The sequence below is a fragment of the Canis aureus genome, chromosome 5 (assembly GCF_053574225.1).
Source record: "Canis aureus isolate CA01 chromosome 5, VMU_Caureus_v.1.0, whole genome shotgun sequence".
In the NCBI taxonomy this organism is placed as follows: Eukaryota; Metazoa; Chordata; class Mammalia; order Carnivora; family Canidae; genus Canis; species Canis aureus.
The window spans coordinates 62,397,198-62,422,504 of record NC_135615.1 but is presented as its reverse complement, the minus strand read 5'-3'; the positions used below and the strand labels follow the sequence as shown (position 1 = coordinate 62,422,504).

General features: G+C 49.0%; 1 pseudogene; it reads right to left on the bottom strand.

The window, feature by feature from the left end:
* Positions 1 to 6,511: 6,511 nt before the first annotated feature.
* Positions 6,512 to 6,608, bottom strand: LOC144315034 (small nucleolar RNA U13; annotated as a pseudogene).
* Positions 6,609 to 25,307: the final 18,699 nt, after the last annotated feature.

Sequence of the window (25,307 nt, the reverse complement as noted above, 5' to 3'; positions counted from 1 at the left end):
CAAAAGGCCAGCACAGCACTTGTTCTCCAACCCTGTGGTTTCTTTGCTTAGAAGGTAGTAGTTTGGAGGAGCCCCTCTGCAAGGTCCCTGCTGGGCCTTATTTCCCGGGTCCGGGTGCCCAAGCCAGTGGTCATCAGTACCCTGAAGAACCGAGAGCCTGCCCCCCAACCCCGCCAAATCACTGCTAAGGATCAAAGACTACCCTTCACCCACTTGAGCTGGAGATTGATGACAGTGCTGTTCACCTGCCATTTGCTCTCCTAATAATAGTATTTTTAAAAAAGAAAGAGAGAGAAAAAGGAAGGAAGGAAAGGAAAGGAAAAAAGAAAAGAAAAGGGAAACAAGAGACACCAAGCCTTGCCCGGTTTCTCCCGGCTTTCGGGAGGATCCGATTATAGACACGTGCCCAGGACGGCGGCCTCCGTGCTCGAATCAGGTCAGTGGGGCTTGCTTCCTCTCTAAAGCACAGAAACCATAAATCAAGATGAAAATCCTTCAGCCCAAAAGCCTTACCAATTGATACAATTTGAAAATGGGCAGCGGAGAGGCTGGGGAGAAGGCTGACATGATGACTTTTATAATAGCAGAACGTTTAAGGTTCTAGAAATAAAAGGAAGAGGATGAAATCAGGCACGTTGGTCTCTGCCTGCAGGCTCTCTGAGCTCACTGGAAGCTCCCGCAATTATTTCTGCTCTGGCTTTCCCCTCCTTTTTTTTTTCCAGCAGTCTGTTTGAAATGAAGCAGAACCGGGCATGGCAAGCTTATCAGTGTCATTAGCTGACAGGGCGCCCAGCACACCTGCTTTTACTTGCTGCCATTTCAGGCATTAATGCCACAGAGAATGTTGCTTGGGTCCTTATAATGTGTAAAGATTCATTTATTTCACCTTTTGAACCTGCCTGACCCCCTGGGCTTGTGCTGGGGAGGGGGGAGGAGGACTGGAGAGGGTTTTTTTCCTGGCACTTAGAAGAAGCTGACAATTAGGGGTCTGGCCCTGGGGCTGTTGTTGTGATAGAAGCTTAAGAGAGAGGTGGGAGCTTAGCCAGGGAGGCTCTGGGAGCCTGGGAGCCGGGCAGCACTAGGGCCACTAGGGCCACCCGACCAGGGACTGGGGTGGGGGTGCTGCTGAGCCAGTTCCCCTGGCTGCTGCCTCCCGGGCTCCGAGGTGGCCCAGGGCCAGGGCTGCTTTGATGCGGAGGCACCCTTACCTTCCGAGACCCCTCCCTGCCTCACAACACTCCTATTGCGGTGCACCCACCTCGCACGTCCGCTACGATTGCCCAGAAGATTTTTAAACATCGTTTTGCCTTTGGAATGCTTGGGCTCTGAGTACCTCCGTTTTGTTTATGATGGTTGAGATCTCTTGGCAATCACTGCACCTAGGAATCCCTGCACAGGGAGAAATATCTACCCTTCAAACTGTTTTCCAACATAATGGAATTTTTATGAATGCTAAACTTAGCCATTAATGAGGTTGATATAACATTAAGTTTTGCAGACACTTTAATGAAACCCCGATTAATTTTAATTTTATGATTTTCTTTTCACATTTTGGACTATGAATATATATTATATATACTTACATATATTTATATATTACATATACTTACATATTATATACTTACATATTTATATATTATAGGTCCTTATATACTTATATTTTATATATAAATAATATATATATCTCAAATATTTTAATAACCCCTGAAAAGGAAAGGCTGGCAGCTACAAACCCGATGCCCTAAGAGTCCAATGACAACACCCCCGCTACCCTGTTTTCTTCTTTTTTTTTTTTTCTTGCTTTCCCTTGGTATGGGTTTGACCTACACATTTTCCCTTTTAGAAGTTTTAGTGTAAGGTTGTAGTTTGCTAGGAATACAAAAGTAGTTCTTGTGAGTGAACATTACACTCTTAGGACTTTGATTCTGGATCCTTCTATTTTGTATCTCCCGACTAGTAGTATTACAGAGAGTCGACTCTATTCTTCAGCCTCTGCCTGGAAACCTGGGGCTTCCTTCATTTCTTGATTTTTCCTTCTTTTCCAGAGGTTGACTGTGTACTTTTGTTGCTCCTGCCTTATTAGTATAAGACGAGCTCTTTCCTAGGAAACCCCAGGCCCAGAGAAGATCACCCTCATTGCCCTGTTGAACCCAAGCTGAGTTTTCTAACCAATGGCATTGCTGCTCTAGACATTGGGGCTCTCTTGAAACTTGAAAGGGTGTGCCAGGAAAACATCTGTCCTCACCTATAAAATAGGCTTCTTTGCTATTCCCTAGTTCGTGATTTCGAGGCTTTAGCATCGTTTGTGAGTACATGGCTTTCCAGTGGTCCTGTTTTCTACTCTTGGTGACAAAGTATTCCTGGATTTGTGATGAGATCAATTTTATTTTTAAAAGCTGCAGATTCCGAGGGGAGCCATCCATCAGTTGACTTCTGTCTAAATCCCTTTCCTGGTGGAATTTTATCCTTGCAGAAACTGACTGCACAGTTCAAAGTTCCTAAACTTGAATGCTAAAGATTCTTTGGGATGAAAACATCTCAGTCCCTGGTACTGGAAAGTGAGTATATAGCATCATATAATCTGGGCATGTATATGGCTGCATGGTGAATTAATACTTGTCAGACCTTGTTACTCTGAAATAGCCATGGCAAGGTAATGATCATCATTCATTTTATTTTATTACTTTTTTTATTTGATTTCATTTAGGCTTTGGCAAAGGTGAGGGGACTGACTTGTATTTCCTGTTTATGTTTGATATCCAAAGCCCCTTGGGGGAAGGCGATGCTAGGGGAAATTATGTAAATTAAGGAGGAAATTTGTGAAGACACCTTGACAAAGTCAGAAATGAGAATATTCAGCTTTAACCGTTGGGTCATCCTGATACGTGGCTCTTGCACTCATGATTGGTGAAGGAGGTCTGAAGAGGGCATGGAGCAGGTGTGGCTTGCAGAGTGTGTGGCTTTCTTATTTGCAGGTGAAATGAAATGATGGTTGAGGTTTAGCGTCCAGAAGCAAAAAGCTAGGTTCTGTAATAGCTAATTTAGACTAGAAAGCCCACCGAGTGATGAAACTTTAGGTTTTCTCAGCTGACAAATCCTCCCTAGGCCTGATAAAGCACTTTAAATTATGAAGGGAGCCCTCATTGAGACATCGTGGTGGGAGGCATCCCCTGGGAAAGAGGCCATTCTAAGTGAAGGGAAACTCAACAGCAGGGCATTTGGTGCTGGGACAGAAGGCAGCATGGTGTACTGGGAGCAAAAGAAGTTCGAATCCCACTTCTGACACTTCCTAGGTATGTGGCTCATTTTAAAATAGCCTGCTTTATCTCTTTTTTTGTTGTTCTTAATTAATTAATTTATTTTTTAATTTTTTATTGGTGTTCAATTTACTAACATACAGAATAACCCCCAGTGCCCGTCACCCATTCACTCCCACCCCCCGCCCTCCTCCCCTTCCACCACCCCTAGTTCGTTTCCCAGAGTTAGCAGTCTTTACGTTCTGTCTCCCTTTCTGATATTTCCCACACATTTCTTCTCCCTTCCCTTATATTCCCTTTCACTATTATTTCTATTCCCCAAATGAATGAGAACATATAATGTTTGTCCTTCTCCGACTGACTTACTTCACTCAGCATAATACCCTCCAGTTCCATCCACGTTGAAGCAAATGGTGGGTATTTGTCATTTCTAATAGCTGAGTAATATTCCATTGTATACATAAACCACATCTTCTTTATCCATTCATCTTTTGTTGGACACCGAGGCTCCTTCCACAGTTTGGCTATCGTGGCCAATGCTGCTATAAACATCGGGGTGCAGGTGTCCCGGTGTTTCACTGCATCTGTATCTTTGGGGTAAATCCCCAATAGTGCAATTGTTGGGTCGTAGGGCAGGTCTATTTTTAACTCTTTGAGGAACCTCCACACAGTTTTCCAGAGTGGCTGCACCAGTTCACATTCCCACCAACAGTGTAAGAGGGTTCCCTTTTCTCCGCATCCTCTCCAACATTTGTTGTTTCCTGCCTTGTTAATTTGCCCCATTCTCACCATTCTGTAGGTTGTCTTTTAGTTTTGTTGACTGTATCCTTTGCTGTGCAAAAGCTTCTTATCTTGATGAAGTCCCAATAGTTCATTTTTGCTTTTGTTTCTTTTGCCTTCGTGGATGTATCTTGCAAGAAGTTACTGAGGCCGAGTTCAAAAAGGGTGTTGCCTGTGTTCTTCTCTAGGATTTTGATGGAATCTTGTCTCACATTTAGATCTTTCATCCATTTTGAGTTTATCTTTGTGTATGGTGAAAGAGAGTGGTCTAGTTTCATTCTTCTGCATGTGGATGTCCAATTTTCCCAGCACCATTTATTGAAGAGACTGTCTTTCTTCCAATGGATAGTCTTTCCTCCTTTATCGAATATTAGTTGACCATAAAGTTCAGGGTCCACTTCTGGGTTCTCTATTCTGTTCCACTGATCTATGTGTCTGTTTTTGTGCCAGTACCACACTGTCTTGATGACCACAGCTTTGTAGTACAACCTGAAATCTGGCATTGTGATGCCCCCAGATATGGTTTTCTTTTTTAAAATTCCCCTGGCTATTCGGGGTCTTTTCTGATTCCACACAAATCTTAAAATAATTTCTTCTAACTCTCTGAAGAAAGGCTTTATCTCTTATTATAAATCCAATAGTTTTTAAAAAATGCTCATAACGATGAGTGTAGTCACCATCTGTCACCATATGACATTATTACAGTATTATTGGCTAGATTCCCTGTATTGTACTTTTCAACTCCATGACTTATTTATTTTATAACTGGAAGTTGGTACCTCTTAATCCCCTTGTTTCGCCTACCTCCCTCCATCACCCCCTGGGAAACCACCCATTTGTTCTCTCTATTGAAGAGTCTGTTTGGGTTTTTCTGTTTGTTCATTTGTTTTGGGTTTTGGATTTCATATATAAAGGAAATCATGTAGTATTTGTCTTTTTCTGTCTGATTTATTTCACTTAGTGTAATGCCCTCTAGGTCCATTCATGTTGCTGCGAATGACAGGATCTCATTCTTTTTTATGGCTGAATAATATTCCATCGTATACATATACCACATTTTCTTTATCCCTTCATCTACCGATGGATACTTCAGTTGCTTCCATATCTTGGCTATTGTAAATAACGCAGCAGTAACATCGGGATGCACATATCTTTTTGAATTACTGTTTTCCTTTGGGTAAATACCCAGCAGTGGAAGTATTGAATCATATGGTAGTTCTATTTTTAATTTTTGGAGGAATCTCCATACTGTTTCCCACAGTAGCTGCACCAATTTATGTTCCCACCAATGGTGTACAGGGGTTCCCTTTTCTCCATATTTTTGCCAATGCTTGTTATTTTTTGTCTTTTCTATCCTAGCTATTCTCATAGTTGTTTTTTTTCTTTTAACGGAAGCAAAATGAAGAAAACAAAAGCACATCCTTAATCCCATGCATTCAGACAAAACCTACTATTCCTTCTTTCATGGCTATCTCTCCAAATCTTGTTTCATATATAGACATATATATTGCGTTACAAAAATTAGAATGCCTATAAGCCCCTCTCTTTTCTTTATGTTCAATTGTGGACATTGTCAACATTTTGTAATGGCTGCACAACGTACCATCTTACAGATATGATTTATTTACCCAAACTCCTTGTTGAAAGTATAGGTTGCTCCAGCTATTCACAATTACAAAATGGCTGTGACAAATACTTGCAGCTGATCATCCACCCATGTTCCTGTTTAAGATGATCATATTTCTTTATGGAAAAATTCCTCAGAAGCCAGATTTTTGGATGAATGGGCGTGCATATTTTTCCTTGAATAAACTTGGAAGTTTGTTGAGATTCTTGGATAGGTAGATCCATGTATTTTCTAAAATTTGGGACTTTGAGGTCATTATTTCTTCAACTCTCTGCTCCTTTATTTTATTTTTTTATTTTTTTTATTTGTTTATGATAGTCACACAGAGAGAGAGAGAGGCAGAGACACAGGCAGAGGGAGAAGCAGGCTCCATGCACCGGGAGCCCAACATGGGATTTGATCCCGGGTCTCCAGGATCATGCCCTGGGCCAAAGGCAGGCGCCAAACCACTGCACCACCCAGGGATCCCTCTCTGCTCCTTTATTACCCTCTTCTCCTTCCTGGACTGCCATGATGCATCTGTTAGCCTGTTTAGTGGTATCTCATATGCCCCTTTGGTTCTTATTGCTTTTCTTCATTCTTTTTGCTCTTCACACTCATCATTTCAAATGACTCCTCTTCAAGTTTGCTGATTGTTTCCTCTGCTTGTTCTCTTAACCACATGAGTAAATTTTCCAGTTACTCTATTTTTCAGCCTCTAATTTTCCTCTTGGTTCTTTCAAAATAGTTTCAGTCTCTTGTTCATGTGCAAATTTTGTTCACATATTATTTTCCTGACTTCTTTTAGTTCTTTGTGTTTTCTTTTAGCTGTTAGAGCCTATATCAGATAGGGTTTTTTTTGTGTGTGCGTTAGATGGGTAATGTGCCAAGGTCATAAGGTTTGAGGGAGACGTACATCAGGCCATGGCATGCACACTCATAGTGCTTATGACATACAAAATGATGTTTAAGACAGTTCTGTTAAAGATTTTGCCCATTATGCTGAGTGATATAAGTCAGGTGGAGAAATACAATTATTAGAGGGCTTCACTCATATGTAGAATATAAGAAATAGTGGAAGGGACCATAAGGGAAGGAGGGCAACTGAGTGGGGAAAAAATAGAGAGGAAGACAAACCATAAGAGACTCCTAAGTCTGGGAAACAAACAGGGTTGCTGAAGGGGAGAGGGGGTGGGTGATGCGGTAACTGGGTAATTGGCATTAAGGAAGGCGCATGATGAGATGAGCACTAAATGTTATATGTTGGCAAATTGAATTTAAATTAAAAAAAAAGAAAAAGAAGAGTTATGGATAGAAAAAAAGAGTGCAGAGAAGTAAACACATTCTAAAGACCTTATCAAAAAATATGAATTTAATAGAGGGAGAAAAATGAAAGTATTCCAAGTAAATAAGAAAATATTCTAAATAAAAATATTGGTGTAGCTTTAAATCCTCATAGGGGAAAAAATCATGTTTTCAAATAATGGTAGAGGCCTATGTGTTGGAAAGTTGAGGCAACCATTATGAAATGGTAAAGCATGTTAGAGCTCACAAATTAACAAAGGAAAAAAACCGAATTAATAGCTTGATTATATTAGCAAACTTGGGGGGGGACAATGTAAGATCAATAATATGTTTATTAAATAGCATGTATTAAATAATATGTAAAAATTAAAGCGTATCAAACATTAAAAAAAGTAAAGATTTTGCCTAGCAAGTCTGATGCCCATGTGTTTTCAGGGACTGTGTCTGGAGATCTATTTTGTTCCTTTGTGTGGGCCGTGTTTTCCTGTTTCTTTGTAAACTTCATGATCTTTGTTTAAAATTGGGTATTAAAAAAATCAGCCACCTCTTCCAGTCTTTGTGGACTGGCAGGCAGGACCTTCACCAACCAGCAGGGCAAGTACCGAGCCTGGGGATCAGCCTCACATGAAAGTTTGAGGTCTTCTCAGGGCTTTTCCGGACATAGGTCTCCCCTGGGCCTGTGTATTGCTCCATATAGGTGACTGCTTTTAAATGTCTCCACTTTCTTCTTAGACCTTACCTGCTTCCCCAACCAATAATTGCTGGCGTCAGGAGTCTGCTGGTCTGGAGTCCTCTTGAATTTTCCTGAGCCACATTTACCACTTCCTGCCTGAGATCCAGGTTGTGAATCCTTACGTGAGCATGAGCGTGAGCTCCTGGTCAGGAGGCGAATCCCTTTGGCAGCCCCCACACAGGTTAGAGCATTGCAAATTAGGTCCACCCTGCTCTTGCTTATTTCTAGAAGGGAACTGGGAATCAGGCTACTTCTTCCCCTAAATTGTACCATGCAATGCCAGGCAAGGGCCAGTAAAAAGACCATATTTTCCACCAGCTGAATGTGACTTTTTCTTGGTTGGAGATAGGTTGCTGTGGATCTTTGACTGATTTCCAGAGCTCCTATAATGTCATTTTAGCACATATGTGAGTGATTATTCAAGAGTTTGTCGGCAAGTTCCTGCAATTCTTAAAATCTAGGAAGCTCCTCCTCACTCCTTCAGTCTGTAGCACCAAAGTAAGTCATTCTTGAAGTTCTCTGGGAAGCTGCTTAAACCCCACATCATCTTAAGCACTTGGCTGCCAACTGCCTCCAAAGAAAAATGACTTCTCTTCCACCTTGCAGGTCCCACCTCCGAACTTCTCACAGGTTTTCAACCCTGCTTGCATAGGGGGTTCTGGGAAATGTAGTCCCAGCTGCCCAGGAATCCTGGGAAGGAGATGGCTGGTGGTGGTGCTGAGTTGGCAGCAGACAGCAATAGCACAGCCCAGCACAGCCCGAACCACTCTGTATAATCACTGGCACTAATTACTTGACAGAAGCAAATGTGTAGAAGTAAAGGCGCTCTTTGTAATCATCCTTGGCCTGCTAGATCCCTTTCTCCAAACACCCCTATCTTGATGGCCATCTTGACACTTTTGAGTACTATATAGTTATTTACTTAATACCTTCCATCCAAAGGATTACTCTTTTATTTAAATAGATTATTTCAGAGGAAAATACATGAATTCTACAAAAGGCGAGCAGTATCATTTGCAGTACATAAAAAATACCTGTTAAAGAAGTGGAAACAGGGGGTGCCTAGCTGGCTTATTCCAGGGAGCATGAGATACTTGATCTCAAAATTGTGAGTTCAAGCCCCACATTAGGGATAGAGATTACTTAAAAAAATTGGAAACAGGGGCACCTGCGTGGCTCAGGGGTTGAGCACCTACCTTTGGCTCAGGTCGTGATCCCGAGGTCCTGGGATCAAGTCCCGCATCAGGCTCCCTGAAGGAAGCCTGCTTCTCCCTCTGCTTCTCCCTCTGCCTGAGTATCTGCCTCTCTCTCTGTGTCTCTTGTGAATAAATAAATAAAATCTTTTAAAAAATGAGTAGAAACAAAACCATGTTACCAATTTTAGCTACACATCACTCTCTACACCCAATCACCACCCTTTCCTACTGTGACCCCTCAAATTCCCATCTCAACTGGAGCAGGTGCTCTTCTGTCTGACTTATGTGCTGGGGGTCCCTCCTCAGCTGGAAATGTTGATCACACTGTTGACAATAACTAGAAACATCCAAGTCCCAATCACTTTGGTACATTTGAAGATGCTCCTTTGGGGTTGCAGTAGGGAAGGCCACTCCTGGAGCTGAGTTTGGCTGGAAGGCAGTGCTTTGAGTTGAACCAGATGAAGAAAGTAGCTCTGCTGTCCTTAGAAAAGGAGGACTCTGCCTCGTGTAGCACCTTCTGTAAACAGGTCTGGGGATCTTTGTGAGGATAGATTCTATGATGAAAATCCCAATCTGTCCATGAGAATTTTCCCTCCAAATGAAGCGCAGAGCTGTTGTAGCACCTCAGGGTGGCAGATGTGGCAAGATTTTTACCCTTGTGGCTGAGGGTGAAGGGGTGGGTGGGGCATGGAACGTTCTCACCCTTCCCCCCTCACCTAGATTAGGAAAGGTGAAGTAATTCATCCAGTTGGCACAGCTGGCAGGAGATAGATCTGGGATGAGAACCTAGGTTTATCTAGCCGCCACACCATGTGGCCCCTTGTTTGAGAGCTTCCAGGAGACAAGTGAGCGTGCCCTGGAGGGTCAGCTCAACTGGAGAGAAGAATGCAAAAGGAGAGAGCTTTTGCAGCTCTCTGACACAGTTTAGGGCACCAAGCAAAGCAGAGTGACTATGACCTGGACTCACCAGCCTCTGAAACTGTGCTTCATAAACTGGTCTTGGGAGAGACCCTTTGCTTCCTTGTGGAACACTGAACCCAAGCTGATCCCTCAGCAACTTGTCTCTGAGAGCTCTGGCCAGGGACCCCTTGATTCCTAGGTCACTCCCATCACTACATTTAGTGAGGTCACTTACTTCTCTTCAAGGGGTCGTTAGGGAACAGAAGAGACCAAGGCCACAAATAGAGGCAGATGTGTGGTATGTGAGTCACCTAGCAAAGGGGCGAAAGGAAAGATGACAGAGCTGGTGCTGGTTAACACTTTGGAATCTGGCTTTGGGTGCAAAGTGGAGTCTTTGCCTCTTGAGCCAATGACTGGCCTTTAGTGTCCTTCCCTCCCAGTGACAGTCCCATGAGCCAAAGCATTACATAATGGAAATTACCAGCATTCATGGAGTAGTTACTATGTTCCGGGCACCAAGAAGTTTTTCTTGGCCAATAATGGCAAGAGCCATAAGAGGATAAGACTTAAGCACTTCTTATCCACGAAGATGGCTATTAAAAAACAGAAAATGAAACAAAGCAGAAAACACCAGGTGCTGGTGAGAATGTGCAGAGATTGGAGCTCTTGTGCATTGCCAGCAGGAGTATACAGTGGTGCAGCTGCTGTGGAAAACAGTGTGGCATGCCTCAAAAAAAGTAAACGTAGACTTACCATATGATCCAGCAATTCCATTCTGGTCTGGGTGTTCATCCAAAGGAGTTGAAAGCTGGGGCTGGGACGGATATCCATACACCCCATGTTCATAGCAGCATTATTCACAATAACTGAAAGGTAGAAGCAGCTCCAAAGTCCATCAATGAATAAGCGGATCAATACAATGTGATACAAACACACAGAGGAGTATTATTCAACCTTAAAAAGGTAGGAAACTCAGGTATGTGCTACAACAACCTTGAAACAGTATGCCAAGAAAAATAAGCTAGACACAAAGGACAAATATTATTTGATTCCACTTATGAGGCACACAGCAGAGTTGAGTTCATGGAAAAAGAAAGTAGAAATGTGGGGGGAGAATGGGGACTTACTGTCTGATAGGGACAGAGTCCTGTTTGGGAAGATGAAAGGTTTATGGAGAAGGATGGTGGTGATGGTTGCACAACAATGTAATATACCTGATGCTATTGAATGGTGCACTCAAAAAAGTTTAAAGTTATCTTTTGTAGCTGAGAAAGCAGGCTCTGGAAAAAAGGAAGCAGCATCAAAGTCTCATCTTGCAGAGATTCAGGTGTGCCCCACTTGTCTCTGCTCATTCATTTCTCCTAGGTCTTCTTCAACACCTGTTCACTGATCCTCCGGGAGGGGGACTCCCACTCACCCCCACTGTGTGCTGGAGGCTTGGGGGAGTCTCAAGGAGCTGGCATTTAAGCTGTGGGTGGGGTGGGGGTGGGGTGGGATTGAGAGGGTGAAGAGCTGGGTGTCACCAGACAGAATGTCACCAGGCTGAGGAAGGCAGGAATGGGCTCCAGTAGTGCAGGGGACTGGAGATTCATTTCTGGCAGAGATGGTGAGGAGATCCAGGGGGGCTTTATGGAAAGGAGTAATAGGATGCTGGTAAGTGGAGTTGAAAAGAGGGTTGGGTGGCTCAGCAGTTGAGCATCTGCCTTGGGCTCAGGGTGTGATCCCAGAGTCCCAGGATCAAGTCCCGTATCCAGTTCCCCATGGGGAGCCTGCTTCTCCCTCCACTTATGTCTCTGCCTCTCTTGTGTGTCTCTCACAAATGAATAAATAAAATATTTTTTTTAAAAAAAGAAGAGGGGGTTCCCAGGGGAGGATAAGGTGTTGACAGGGTCACAACAATGAGAATATTAATAGTGCTTACTCCAAGCCAGGTGCCGTCCTAAGTACTTGACATGTGTTATTTCACTTTATTCCCAGAGAGGCGGGTACTTTTAGTCACCCCATTTTACAGATAAAGAAAGGGAAGCCCAGAGAGGTCAAGAAACCTATCAAAGGCCACACAGCTATTTTTAAAACATACAGCCTGCAGGGAGCAGGTGTGAGCATCCACATTTAGGGATCTTTAGGTCATAGAAGTTAGCAGGAACATAGGGTGTGAAAGGGACGCAGTAGACACGAGATGGGAGAGGGTATGAGGGCCTTCTATGCAGAACAATAGTATGGGTACTATTTCTTTTTTGGGGGGGGTACTATTTCAATAAATTAACAAATCAATTTACAATCTCTTCCTTTCCAAAGGAAACTTGAGAGATGATTGCAAGTGGGAACATTCGTGGGACAGATGAGGGGACCAGAGACCAGGGGTAGGGTGGGGCAGATCAGGGTGGTGGCGCTCAGGGTCGCCAAATCTGAATATTACTTACCGTGCTAACCAACCTCCAAGATGGCCCTACCAGTGAGCCCTACCTCCTGGTAGTCATCCCTTGAGTAGTTCCCTTGCATACTAAATAGAAAGGACACGTAACCAATACAATACTGTGCAAATGATGGTTGCCGCCTCAAGGTCAGGGCATGCAAGACACTGTGGCTTTCAGCTTACTTTTACTGAGGCCACTTGCTCTGGAGACAGCAGCTGCCATTGTGTGAGGAAGCTCAAGCAGCTCGAGGGGGAAGGCACTGGGGCCTCCTGTCCACAGCTGCATCCATGCCCACCTCAGAAATGGATTTTCCAAGCCCCGTCAAGCCTTCTGATGAGCACAATCCCGGCTGGCATCCTGACTGCAGCCAGATGAGGAGCCCCTGGGCCAGGGCGGCTCTCAGTCCCTGCTCTCAGATTCTTGACCTAGAGACACTCTGCCAGATAATACATGCTTCTTGTTTATTTAAGCCACAATGTTTTGCGCTTAAAAATTGCCCCGAGGTTAATGAGGTTAATGATATAGATACAATGGATAGCAAATGTAATTGCTAAAGTGACTCCTTCCTGGCCCCTGTCTGGGCTGCCATGCTCCCTTCAGTGGGGAAGCTTGTAATGGTAGCTGAACTTTCAGCTGAAGGCATGTTTCATCCCAGCAAGGCGGAAAGGAAGCCGGCACAATGATTGTTCCATGCTGCTGCTGATACTGTATTCCTAACCCGGGAGAGCTCCCCACTGTTGCTCCATTCTGGCTGCCACAGGCCCCATGTGGATGTGGCTGTGCCTCTGGGTGAGGGCAGCCACCAGTGGCCACATGCAGATGTCAACAGTGGCCTACAAGCTCCATGGGGATAAGGGCCGAGTCTCACCATCCCTGTTACCCTAGTCGATACTTGATTGTCATGTCTTGGATACACGACCTTGTACTCAGCCCGGCCCTGGTGATGGATGATAAGGTGGTTTCCAGTTATTTTGCTGGTATAAGTAATGCTGCAATGAATAAAATCTGGAAAAATGCCTGGCATACCCATCGATTAAATTCCTGGTAAGGGGTACATTGGATGTTCCCATCCAATGGGAACATGGGTTGAAGAATGGGATGTTCCCATTCTTCGTTTTCTAAATCTGGGACATACCCCGATGGCAGGAGACCCAGGGGTTGTAAAGGGACAGTGAGCAAGTAGGTGGCTTAGAGAACAGTCGTGCCCTGAGGCAGGATGATGTAGGAGACGCTTTCTGGAGTCCCTTTCCTATTGCCAGCTCCCAAAATTGGGTCACATTTTAAGTCAACCAAGGCTGTTGGGAGGGGAGATGTGGCCAGACAGAGGGGCCCATGCTATGTTGGCAAATGTGTGGGTCACACGCTGTTCTCTTGGGTACATGTGCACTCCTGTGCGTGCATGTGTATGCAAGTGTGCACGTGAGTGTGTGTATGGGTGTGTGTGCATATGCATGTGGGCGTGTGTGTGTGCATGTGTGTGCACGCACGCAGGTGTATGCATATGTGAATACGTGTGTGTGTGTGTGTGTACCCTCTAGGTGCTGTCTGTGTGCCCCTCTTGAGCCCAGTCCGGGTTTCCCCTCCGCAGTACCCCCGGCAGCCTTGTGGTGTCACCAGAGTGCACCTGGCCCCCGCGGGAAGGCGCGCAGAGGCCTGAGGAAGGGTTCCTGGCCTGCCCCGGGCTGCGGGCAGGCCCCCAAGGGAGCCTTGGCTCTTTCTAGAGGGCAGCTAGTGAAGGCCTGCGTGGACCTGGCTTGCCTATCATCTGGAAAGGGATGTGGGATGAGCACCCTGTGTCCCCTGCTGCTGTGGCCTCGGAGAGTACAGAACAGATTCTGACTCAAGGTCATGAGCTGTTGTTGCCTCTTCTTGGACTGAACTTGGAGAATCCACTTGTCAGGAGCGAATAGGGAGACAAAGTGGGCTCCAGGTCAGGACGTTTCTGACACGGAAGCCAAACCACCTAACCTTTTGGGGGTGTTGGGTCTCCTCTTGCCCTCTCCCTCTCTCCCCCCTACCCCTACCTCCCCTGGCTTTGTGTCGCCCCGGCTTTCCAACTGTGCCTTCCACCGCCCGCTGGCAGACTGCCCTCCGCCTCTCCATCAGAATCTGGCTGCTGGTGGGCACGCTGCTCTAGGAATGGGAACCAGACTTGGGCAACCACCGTGCCCAATGCCGTTTGCGCGACCCGGAGCCTCTAATGCACACAGCATGGTCCCCAGGCGCCCCAGACGGGTGTGGTTAGCCCAGCCAGCCGCACGGCCTGGTCCGGATTGCCGCCCCTCTCTAACCGGCAATTAGGCCCGGGCTGTGACAGCAACAGGCGACCGGGGGTCGGGGTTTTCGTCCTGGGCGGTGGTGTGTGGGCCTGGGGCTCTGGGGGGATCTGGGATGAGGCGCTAGGGGTGCAGCCGCAGGAGAGGGCTGGGGCGTGCGCAGGACTGTTGCTCTGAGGCCGCCTTCCTGAAACCGTCCTAGGCAGGCGTCCTGCCCCTCGCTTGGCGCTCTCTCTCTCTCTCTCTCTCTCTCTCAGCTGCCTGGGGCCCCAGCCCCTCCTCAGAGCTGCAGGTGAGCTGCCCTGACCACACAGCAGGGAGCAGGAGTCCTCTGGGGGACACCGGAGGGGAAGGGCCCAGCGCTGGCTCCCACAGCTTCTGAGCTCCTTCGAGGCTTTTGTTTGGCTCCTGCAGGAAACTGGGAAACGCTGTTGGGAGGGAGCTGTGAGGGTGCTTCCAGAACACAATGACTAGGAGGGGGAGGAAGAGGAGGAGGAAGGATGAATAACAAAAGGGATGAAGGGTTGCTGGGGCACCGTGGGCCTAGGGGAGAAAGTATACCTCCTTGCAAAACGACTTTCTGTAAACAAATCTATATAAAATGTGAAAACTCTTCTTTTTTCCACAAGGTGCCAGGGTGCAGGCCCTGGAAACTGCTCCTCCCATGGGCTGAGATCAGGCCCTGGCCATGGGTGGGAGGGGACCCCTGAGAAGCTGGAGCTCTGGTGGCTGCAGCTCAGGGGGGTTGTGGGGGGCCTGTGTCCTCCCGTGGGGACCCAGCAGGGGAAGAAGGGTAAGGAACTGGGGAGCCCACTTGCCTTGGAGCCTCTGTGATGCTGGGGGTCCCAGGCAATTGCAGCATTGACTTTCCAGGGACTTCCCACCCACGTTTGTTTCTATTTGTCTGACTGCCCTGCCCTGCCTCCCCACCCACCCCACCCACACAGCACCCGGTGATGGGATGGAGATGGAAGCCAGCCCGAGGGGTCCTTTTGTGCTCTTCGGCTGGAAAGGTCTCTTGTGCTGCTCAAAGAAGGAGATTTGTTCCTTTAATTGATAATGAATATCAGAAAGGTCATATTTACATTATGAGCTGGGTGGGAATTGTGTGTGTGCCAACAGTGAGAAGAGCCCACAAAAATAAATGACATCCCGCTTGCTCTCCATGCTGGTGGTGCTCAGAAGGTGGGTGGGGGACCTGTCCAGGGAGGCGGGGAAAGAGGAGGGGCAGAAATGAGGGGAGAGCAGAAAACGGGGTGGAGGGAGGGAGAGAGGACACATGGAGAGGAAGGGGACGCAGAGAGGGAGGCAGGGATGGAGGCCAGAAGTGGAGGCCCACCACAAGCCTGCACCCAGTGCCTCCCCCCCCCCCCGCCCTGCCCCAGGGCGACACTGGTTTAGTGCTGGTCACTGGTCACAGGCAGGGATGCCAGCCACTCCTAATCACAGGACCAAAACATCAGCCTCCTGGGGGCATTTCTTAAATACCACATGGGGCCAAGGTGAGGTGGGAATAGGGTCACATCACTGCTGTGTTCAGAGCTGCCCGATGGCTCCCCCAGTGACCTCAGGAGTAGCTCTTCCACATGGGCTCCCCAGGCCCTGGGCCACGTGCCCTGCCTGCCCTCCACCCTTGCGCACCCTTCCCAGCCCCCACCCCCCAAGCCTCACCTGATTGCTGAAAACTCCCTCTCTGCCCCCAAACGGCTGGCCTGCCCACCACAGGACTTCCCAGCCTGGGGCCATAGCTGCCAGCAGTGGCGCTGGTGTCCATGCAGGGCTGTGTGCCTCCTGAGGGTGGAGACCTGCCTTGGTCACCGCTGCCTGTGGTCCACAGTCAGGTAATGCACCTCCGGGGGCCAGCCCTCCGAGGCATATCTGTTAAATTGTGTGGTACATTTTAGTCTCTTCTAGAATCTTCTGGTAGAGTCTCAGGAAAGTGTCTTCTTCCTTATTCTTGTACGTGGCGCTTTGGGATCCCCTGGGTCAAAGCTCTAAAGGAAGCCTGCATCTAGCTTCTGTTGGAGGCTCAGGGGGGGCAGGGAATAAGCCAGTTGAGCCTCAGTTTCCCGCCAGCTGCATTCTGATGGGAAGAGAATCCTTGGGAGAGGACCCCTGTGTCAGGGAACCGACAGCAAGTGCCCAGAGAGAGCTGGGAGAGCCTGAAGGGCATCCCTCTCTCCTCCTGGCATCACTCATGACACTGGGCAGGATGGAAGTCAAGAAGCTGCCCCAGGGATAAGCCTTTTGGGGGAACCAGCCCAGAAAGCCCCACCCCCACCCCCACCAGGGCTAAACCTGACTTCCTTTTTGGGCCCGGCAGGCTTCATTTCCAAATGCTTGGATGCTTCCTGAGGTCACTGGCCAGGAAAGGTTAGAGTCAGCAATTTGGGGACATGGCTTGCAGCTGGTCCCCTGATGCGGGAGTCCAGAGTGGCATCAGTGGGGGGTGTGATGAATGGCAGGGGAAACCCGGCTTCCATCCACACAAGAAGGTGGGAGATTATCAGGACAGGAAGAGAGCCGTGTGTGTGTGTGTGTGTGTGTGTGTGCGCGCGCGCGCGCACGCGCACGTGTGCGTGTGTGAGCACACGTGTGCACACACCTGCGTGTGAGAAAGAAATGGAGACGTGGGAATGGTGGTGGAAGGATGTGAGGGCCGTGGGCCTTACCATTTTTCCAGACAGAAGAGGGGAATTATTTTTATTTTTATACATAATGTTATCATTTTTCTTTGAGAATATAAAATCTGAAAACTGTGTGTCTATTCTTTTCCATAAATGGTGTCACGTTGTAGTCATTTCTTCCTGTCAAAAGGAGCTTATCAGCAGGAGAGGGACCCCCCTGCCAGCACTCTGGGTGAGCCTGGGGAGCAAGCCCTTTGGTGGTGTGGACATGCTCACCCTTCTGAAGGACGACGTGGAGGTGAAAAGGCTCATCGAGGCACACTGAGGTGACAGCGAGAGGGGTGAGGGAGGTTTGAACATCGTGTAAGTGACTGTGCTTCTTCCTCTCATCAGGAGGCAGTCAGGGAAGGAGCAGTGCTTCCGTGCGCTGGTGTATGCTGTTCCCTGTGTCTGTAATAATTCATAAAGAATAAAGGAGATAAAGGAGGCTGACTACTTATATCTTATATTTTTATTTTTTAAATTTTTAAAAAGATGTATTTGAGACAGAGAGAGCGAGAGAGAGAGCATGAGTTGGGGGCAGGGGGAGCGGCAGAGGGAGAGGCAGACTCCCCGCTGAGCAGGGAGCCCAACATGGGGCCCAATTCCAGACCCTGGGATCGTGACCTGGGCCAAAGGCAAGCACTTCACCGACTGAGCCACCCAGGCCCCCGTGCTAATTACATTTTATAACAACATTCTAAAATCATAAAAACCTATCAGTGTGTGGTCATATATGTTTTTAAATAATTTCTTTATTGTGAAAGTAACATCTGACGATAGGAAAGTAGGAGGTACAGAAAAATATTAAGCTGACCAAAAACACGGAACATGTTCCTACTTAACAGAAAACTGCAGTCACATATTTTATATGAATATGATATCAATCTATGAAAAACATCTGCTTACAGTTACATTTAATGTTCTAATTAATGTTATAATGAGATGCTAATAACCACTCTCATTAATTGACCTCTCGTATGATCAAGGTTGGGCTTGTTGCGTTCGATTTAATCTTCACGGCAGCCTTTGATGTGGGTATTCACTATGCCCATTTTACATGCAGGAAAACTGAGGCTCCTAGAAATTAAATGGCCAGAACCAGGACTGGAATGGAGCACCAGGCTTTGCCTCTAACGTCCCCAGGCTTCAGCCTTGCGTTTATTGTGTGTCAAGGGGGCTGGGGATGTAACAGTAGGCCCCCCTGCACTGTACTGGGATTCCCTAGGGTGGGGTGCTTGGCATCACAGGGGCCTCGGGGAGAGGACAGAGTGAGTAACAGGGAAGCCCGATTCCACGGGAGACGGCCCACCATTAGTCAGTTCCTGCTTTTTGATTTAATTCTTCCCCTAAAGTGTGTTCATCATGTAACTTAGGAAAGATTGGTATTCAGGGAAGAGGCATCACGGGCGGTAATTAAACTGTCTCCACTGACGCGCTCCCGTCTCTGAGAACAGACCTGTTTGATTTCGCAAAGGAAATCATTGGTATTTTAACAGGAGGCAGGAAACTTTTGATTAGCGAGTGATAGATAAACAGATCGATGCCTTTTCTGGCGACATTTTCAGCTTCATTATTGTCACTGGGAGAGAGAAAGGGGTGGGAAGGGGAAGACGAGGAGGAGGAGGAGGAGGAGGAGGAGGAGGAGGAGGAGGAGGAGGAGGAGGAGGAGGAGGAGAGGAGGTGGCGGTGAGTCCTGGGAGTGGCTGGCGAGGGGGCTTGAGTCAGGGAGGCGCTGGGGCTCCAGGAGGAGGTGGCTGCCCCTCCGTGGCTGGGAGCTTTGTCCCTGCCTGGGGATGGCAGGAGAGGCCCCACCGCTCCCCTGCGGCGACGTGGCATCGCTGCCAGGGCCAGGGCCTGGGCCTGATGAGATTCTCCTGGCAGCCCGCCTTCCTCCCAGCCCCGCAGCCCCTGCGCTTTATTGCTGCTCTCTCAAGGTCAGGGGGAGTTAAGACCAGAGATTATACTGTGTCAGTTGTGCCTTTTTGAAATATGACTCAGTGTAAGCTCTTTCCACACCAGAGGAGAGATGCCAAAATCGCACTTCAATCTCTAGCTCGCAACGGGCTTATTGGGATTTTAGCAGGGCTCTGGCAAGATAAGTCTGTTTCTTCTCTCAGGGTTGCCCTTTGACAAACTTTGGTTAAGCGAGGCCATAACTTAGCGAGGGCAGGTGTCCAGGGCTCACGGATCCTGTGCCCAGCAGACGCGGCAGGGCCACCCAGTGCCACTGGTCCCTGTGCCAGCGGAGGAAGGAAAAGTGGGCTCCTTGGCAGCCGTTCGCCCCTCCACCCACGTGCCCTCCAGCCAGGATTTTGGTTATTAGCTGCTCCTGGGCGCCGATCGCAGCTCATCTTCCTGAGCCTCCGTCTCCTGGACTGTAAGGTGGAGCCAGCCAGCACGTCCATCTCTCAGGGTTGTCCCGAGACTTAGGGATGCTGTAGGAAAAGCACCCGGCCCTTAGGAGGTGCTCAATAAATGGGAAATCCACTCTGCTTTCCCTGATTTTGGCTCTTGTGTTTTAAGATACCCGGTGGAGGGTAGGGGAGGCCAGAGGTCGGTCAGAGAACTCCGTGATGCTACCTGGGCACACACAGCTGTGAATCTGCCAGCCCCTCCGTCCCGGGCTCAGCAGGGACATCCGCCAAGTGGCGCCTGGGCTTTGTGGTCACTCCTGGGATGAGACACAACCTGACTGCAGGCCTGGGTTTCCTTCTTCAGCGTGGCGGCTCCTTGAGTCCCCCCACACGGTCTCCTCCTCCTCCTCCTCCTCCTCCTCCTCCTCCTCCTCCTCCTCCTCACTGTCGCCCACCGCCGGGCCCACCCTGCCCCGGGAATCCGCGCGGCATCACCGTCAACCCCGGGCTTTGGCGCTGCGGCCGCGGTGGGCGAGTCCGTGGCGGGCCTGTGTCCTCATCCAGAGTCACCGCCTGGTGCGGCCGCGGTGGGCGAGAAGCCATGGCGGGAGCACCCCGTCTGGGCCACTGACCGGCCCAAGGTGAGGCCCGCGACCGCAGCTCCAGCAGGGGCTCCTCCTGACCGCTCCCCTACGGCGTGGGCGTCGGCACTGGAGGGATGCTTTCTGACCACCTGATGGAGCACGAGTAGATTCGGAGTAAATTGGAAGCGTCAGGAAAACGGCCTCTCCGATCCTGGCGTTGCTGACCTTGCGACGGCCACTCGGGGTTTCCTTCGTCTCTCAGGTCCACTGGTCCTCCCGCTTCCCTCCACTTCCGGTAAGACCTCCAGCGTTACTTCCGGGGCCTGGCCGCTCCCCTCCCACGGGCGGCTCTTGGCAGAACTGTCAATCAAGGTGCTTGGCCAATGGGTGGGGCAGCGGCTCGAGTTCAGCCAATGAGATTCTCCCGGGCTTTGACACCGCCCCTCCCTTCTGGCCAATGGGTGAGCCCGCGCCCGGAGGTCAGCCATTCGCATTCACTCTCTCAGGACGAAAAATGGCTGGGGCTGAGTTCTGAACCGAGGGGGCTCTGTACGGGCTCCTGCCCGCCTCCCCCGGGTCCCTCTCCTCTGCCTTTTTGAGCCTAGCACTGAGTCCTTTCTGATTCCGAGAGCTGCCCCACAGCCTTCCAGACAGTGCCCCTCTGAGCTCGCCAGCCAGGGTTGGTCTCCGTTGCTGGTCACCCAGGAGCCCTGATGGGCCCAGGCTGTGCCTTTCGGGTATTCAAGGAGCCAAGTGGAACCGGGAGCCAACGCGTTCTGGTGGCCCGTGATGAGGGGGGCAGCCCCGGCCGCCCTCCCTCCCATCCTGCAGAGCTGGGCTGATCCGGCTTGCGAGGGATCCGGGAGCAGTGCTTGAGCAGCGACCCGGCCGCTCTTCCGAGGGGGCCTGGGCTTTGCCCTGCTAATGAACCCCTCACTCTCTGAGGCCCAATCCATTACTCAGGCTGGTGCTCACACCCGCCTCAGCTGTCTGTCTTCCTGCCTTTGCTTGCACCCCCACCCAGTTTCTCCAGATGCGCTGAATTTAGCCATCAGGTCCTCCTTGCAGGAGTTACTTCTGATTGGGGTTAGGGGTGGGGCTACCATGGCCAAGGGGTCTCACTCTGATTCTCCTCCCCCACAGACTCAGGGGCAAGGGTATTGTGTGTGTGTGTGTGGGGGGGAGACCCCTCCTCTCAGTCTCCACAGGGGCCCTGACCCTCAGCCTTAAACTCCTCTTCCCTTGAGTGGGTGAAGGCTCCAGATCCTTGTGGGGCCCAGACCTGCCCTGGGTCATCTGCTCCTGTCCTGCCCCTGGCCCAGAGTGGAGCTTGGGGGCCGAGAGGGGCCGTTCTCCATTCTAACTACCTACTGACCCCTGACTCATTAGCTGCTTGGAATCAAGCATTCGCACCCAGCCTGCTCTGGTGTGCACACCGCCAGGAGCTCATTCAGGCCTGCCTGACCTATCTGCAGCCCGACTCACCCCCAATCAGTGCCAAGTGCCTCTCAAATGGAGGCTCCCTGTGATAGTGCATTGATTTCTGGGCGCTGAAGAGCCCAGTGCCTCCAAACTGCGATGTTGAAAATCCCATCGTCTTTTCTGGCCCAGCCTGGCCAGTGGCCACATTTATTTGGGGAGCGCTCCACCGTGTTTAGAATACACCTCTGGCTGATGCTAGGGCTCCGCATGACAGAGGGAGACGGTAAGACTGTCATTTCCAAGCTGGCTCCTGAGTGCCTCTGACCTATTTAGAATTTCTAATTTCTGTTTCTTCACTCTATTTTACAAATTTATTTATGTATGTACATATGTGCTTATTTATTTATTTGTTTACTTATTTTTGAGAGTGAGAAAAGGGGGAAGGGGCAGATGGAGAGGGAGAAAGAGCATCTTAAGCAGGGCTCAGGTCCAGCATGATCTCAGGGCTCAATCTCACAACTCTGGCTTCAGGCACAGCTATATCCAGGAGCTTAAACAAAGTCACTGGGACTCTGTCTCTCAGCCTCTCTCAAGTTGTGCTGTCCTTTCTTTGGCTTCTTTCTGTAAGTGTAAGTTCACTGGGAACCGAATCAGCCAGCAAAGTTAATTTTGGACTTCTAGCCTCTAGACTGTGAGAAATAAACTTCTGTTGTGTAAGCCATGGGTCTCTGTGTGTTTATTATGGCAGCCTGACCAGACTAACACACTTGACTTTGTTTTATTTTTTAATATTTATTTATTTATTTATTTATTTATTGTTTTTCCTTAGTGTCTATTACTTATTTTTAAGAATTTCTGAATTTTTATTTTATTTTTTATTTAATTTTTAAAATTTGATACTTTTAGTTATTTTTTATTTAAAAAATTTTTATTTTAAAGATTCATTTCACATTTATTTTTATTTTTAAAAATTGTGAATTTTATTTATTTTTATTATTATTTATTTTATTTATTTTATTTATTATTTTTAAATTAAAAAGTTTTTGGTTTCTTTTTTCTTTTTGTTTTTCAAATTTTCAATTTTTTATTTATTTTTATTTTTTGTTAATACAGAATTTAAATTTTAAAAAAATGTGTATCATTAGTTTCAGAGGTAGAGTTTAGTGATTCAGCAGTCGCCTAGAACACCCAGTGCTCATTCCATCAAGGCCCCCTTCTTTAATGCCCATCAGCCAGGTTACCCTGGCCCTGCCACCCCCCTCCCCTGCAGCAACCCTTGACTTTGTTTTTAAGTGCTCTTTATGTATGCGGCCTTCTTGGCACTCCACTGACAGATCAGCTGCAGGCATTTGAGACCCAGAGAGATTGGTCCCTTGCCCCAGGTCACACAGCTAGTAAGTGGCAGAGCAGGGATTTGAAGCCAGAAAGCCAGGTTCCAGAATCCAAGCTTTAACCCCACTGTACCGCGCTGACCTGACTGGCTCGTGGGGCTGAATTAGTGAGGTGCTATATCCATGTGGCTCGTTCCAGTGCCTGGCATATGGGAAATGGCTGAGATGGCTCCGTTGCCCTGCTGACCTGCGGGGTCTCCCCCCAGCGACATCAGCCACGTGGCAGGGTTCCCAGGGCCCAGCAGCACAGGCCAAAGCCCTGCGATCTGGGCTCCTGCACCCATCTTCCCCATCCGAGCAGCACGGTGCTGGCGGGGGAGGCTGAGCAAGCAGATGGGAGATGAAAATGGCTTTGGAAACAAAGAGCTAACTTGGGAGAGCAGTTTGTCTATAGGCCCTGGTGATTTCTAGGTGCAGGGCAGGGCGGGGTGGGTGGCATCGGGAAGGTACCATGGGGGCGGCGGGGCTGGGCTCAGAGACTCAGAGGCTGGGGACTGCCCTCCTGCTGGCAGGACCTTCAACCGCAAAGTGTCTCTGTCTTTCAGGGTGACTGTGTCAGTGGCGGTGAAGCAGCAGGGGCTAGACGTGGTGGGGTCAGCGACCCGGGAGTGCAGTGTCTCAGGGACAAAAGCAGAGCGGTGGTGGGCACGACCACTCAGCAAAGGCAGGCCTGGGAGGCACCCCCCGCGGGCCGGGGACCTTTCTCTTGGAGCCCTTGGAGCCCCTCTTCAAAGCACACTCGGGGCCCAGAAGCTCCAGAGGGCCAGTGTGTTGCTGGGACCATCTTCTGTGACCTGGGGAGGCCCCGGCCGGAGGAAGACCCCCTCCAAGGCTCCCACCCTCTTCTCCCAAGGTGACCCTGGCCTCAAATGGACGCTCTGTCTCATTCTACCCGTGATGGAGGGTGGTTATTAACAAAAGTGGGACTCACTGCTGATTACCTTCCCCACCCCATTAATTTTCATTTCCCCTGGATCCCTCAAGGCAGGCTGCTGCTGAGGCAGCGGGACCAGGGTATGTGTTACACTGAAATGCACGGGGTGCTTGCTCCTGATTTCTGAGTTAGAATGTTCCCCTCCTGCCAGAGAAGGGAGCTTGCTGCTCAGGGTTCTGGTTGCGTGTCCTGCTCATTTATCAGTAAATTCTTCTCTTTCCCCCATATAACCCAGAGTCCTTTGCTCCTGCCCCAATGCTGGGAATGTTGGGAAGGCCCCAGTAGGCCAGGGGATCCATCTCATACCTGGCCAAGGGCCCCTGCCAGCTGAGAGAGCTCAGCCATGAGAATCTGGTATGGCCCCAGCTGAACAGTGGCTGGCTTCTCCTTTGGCTTCAACCTGCAAAGCGCAAGCCATCTACTGGGTGACCCCTAGTATATTTTGTGAAGATTTGCCCATGGCAGCAGTTGTTGGTACTTGCATAGCATCAGAAGGACCTGGGCAGCTTTCGCTAACTACAGATGCCTGGGCCCTGTCTCTAGAGACTTAATTTCAATTATTCAGGAGTGTGGCCCAGATAATTCTAATATACACCAGGGTTGAGAACTACTGATCCATAGCCTCCTCCCCTTTACACGGGTGAATGCATGACTTATGGACCTCCCCCAATCTCCCCACTCATCTGTATCTTAATACTGCATCTGGTCAACACAAAGGAATGCATCCCTAATGGTGAAATATAGGGAAAGTGGAAGTGGTATTTTGGGCAGAATGGCGACGGTATGCTTACTTGAGAGGTATAAATTCCTCTGCAACTCGTAAGGCAGGCCCTCATTACCGTAATTTACACTGCCACCCATCTTTGGAGGGAGTGCCCTGCTAGGAATTAAACTCCTGTTTCCTTTTTCTTCAGTAGGGAGAGTTCTCAGGGACCGGAACAGATAGGGTCCTCAGACGCAGCCAGAGGAGCCTCCCCAGAAACACACGGGATGGTAACTGGGCCTACTGCCCTGAGAACAGAAGAACCCAGGCAGAGCTGGGTGTTCGCTATGGGGAAAAGGGGGTGGTGGTCCTGAATCTATGGTGGTGAAGAAGGAAATAGCCCAGCCCAGGGCTCATGGGCGACATTCCCATTGCGGAGAAGCCAGGGGCTCAGAGCACTAGCACAGGAGGCTCCTTTGAGGTTGCATGGCCCCATTGGAGCCTGGGCAGCACACAACACACGCATCTCTGCTTTGCCTTCTTCTGAAGAGGAGTTATGCAAGGGCCTTGGGTGGAGTTTAGAGCCCTCCTCACTACAGGGGGTGGTGGTCGAGGATCTGGCCTCTTTCCCGAGCTTGCTGAGACTACTTGCACTCCCTCTGCGATCGCTGTGATTTATCCCACGTCGTTCCTAGGCCTGGGCAGGGTCAGAAGTGCACAGCACAGGGGCTTTAAAGACTTGTGCATGCCCAGATGGCAGAGGAGGTGCTTGGGCAGATG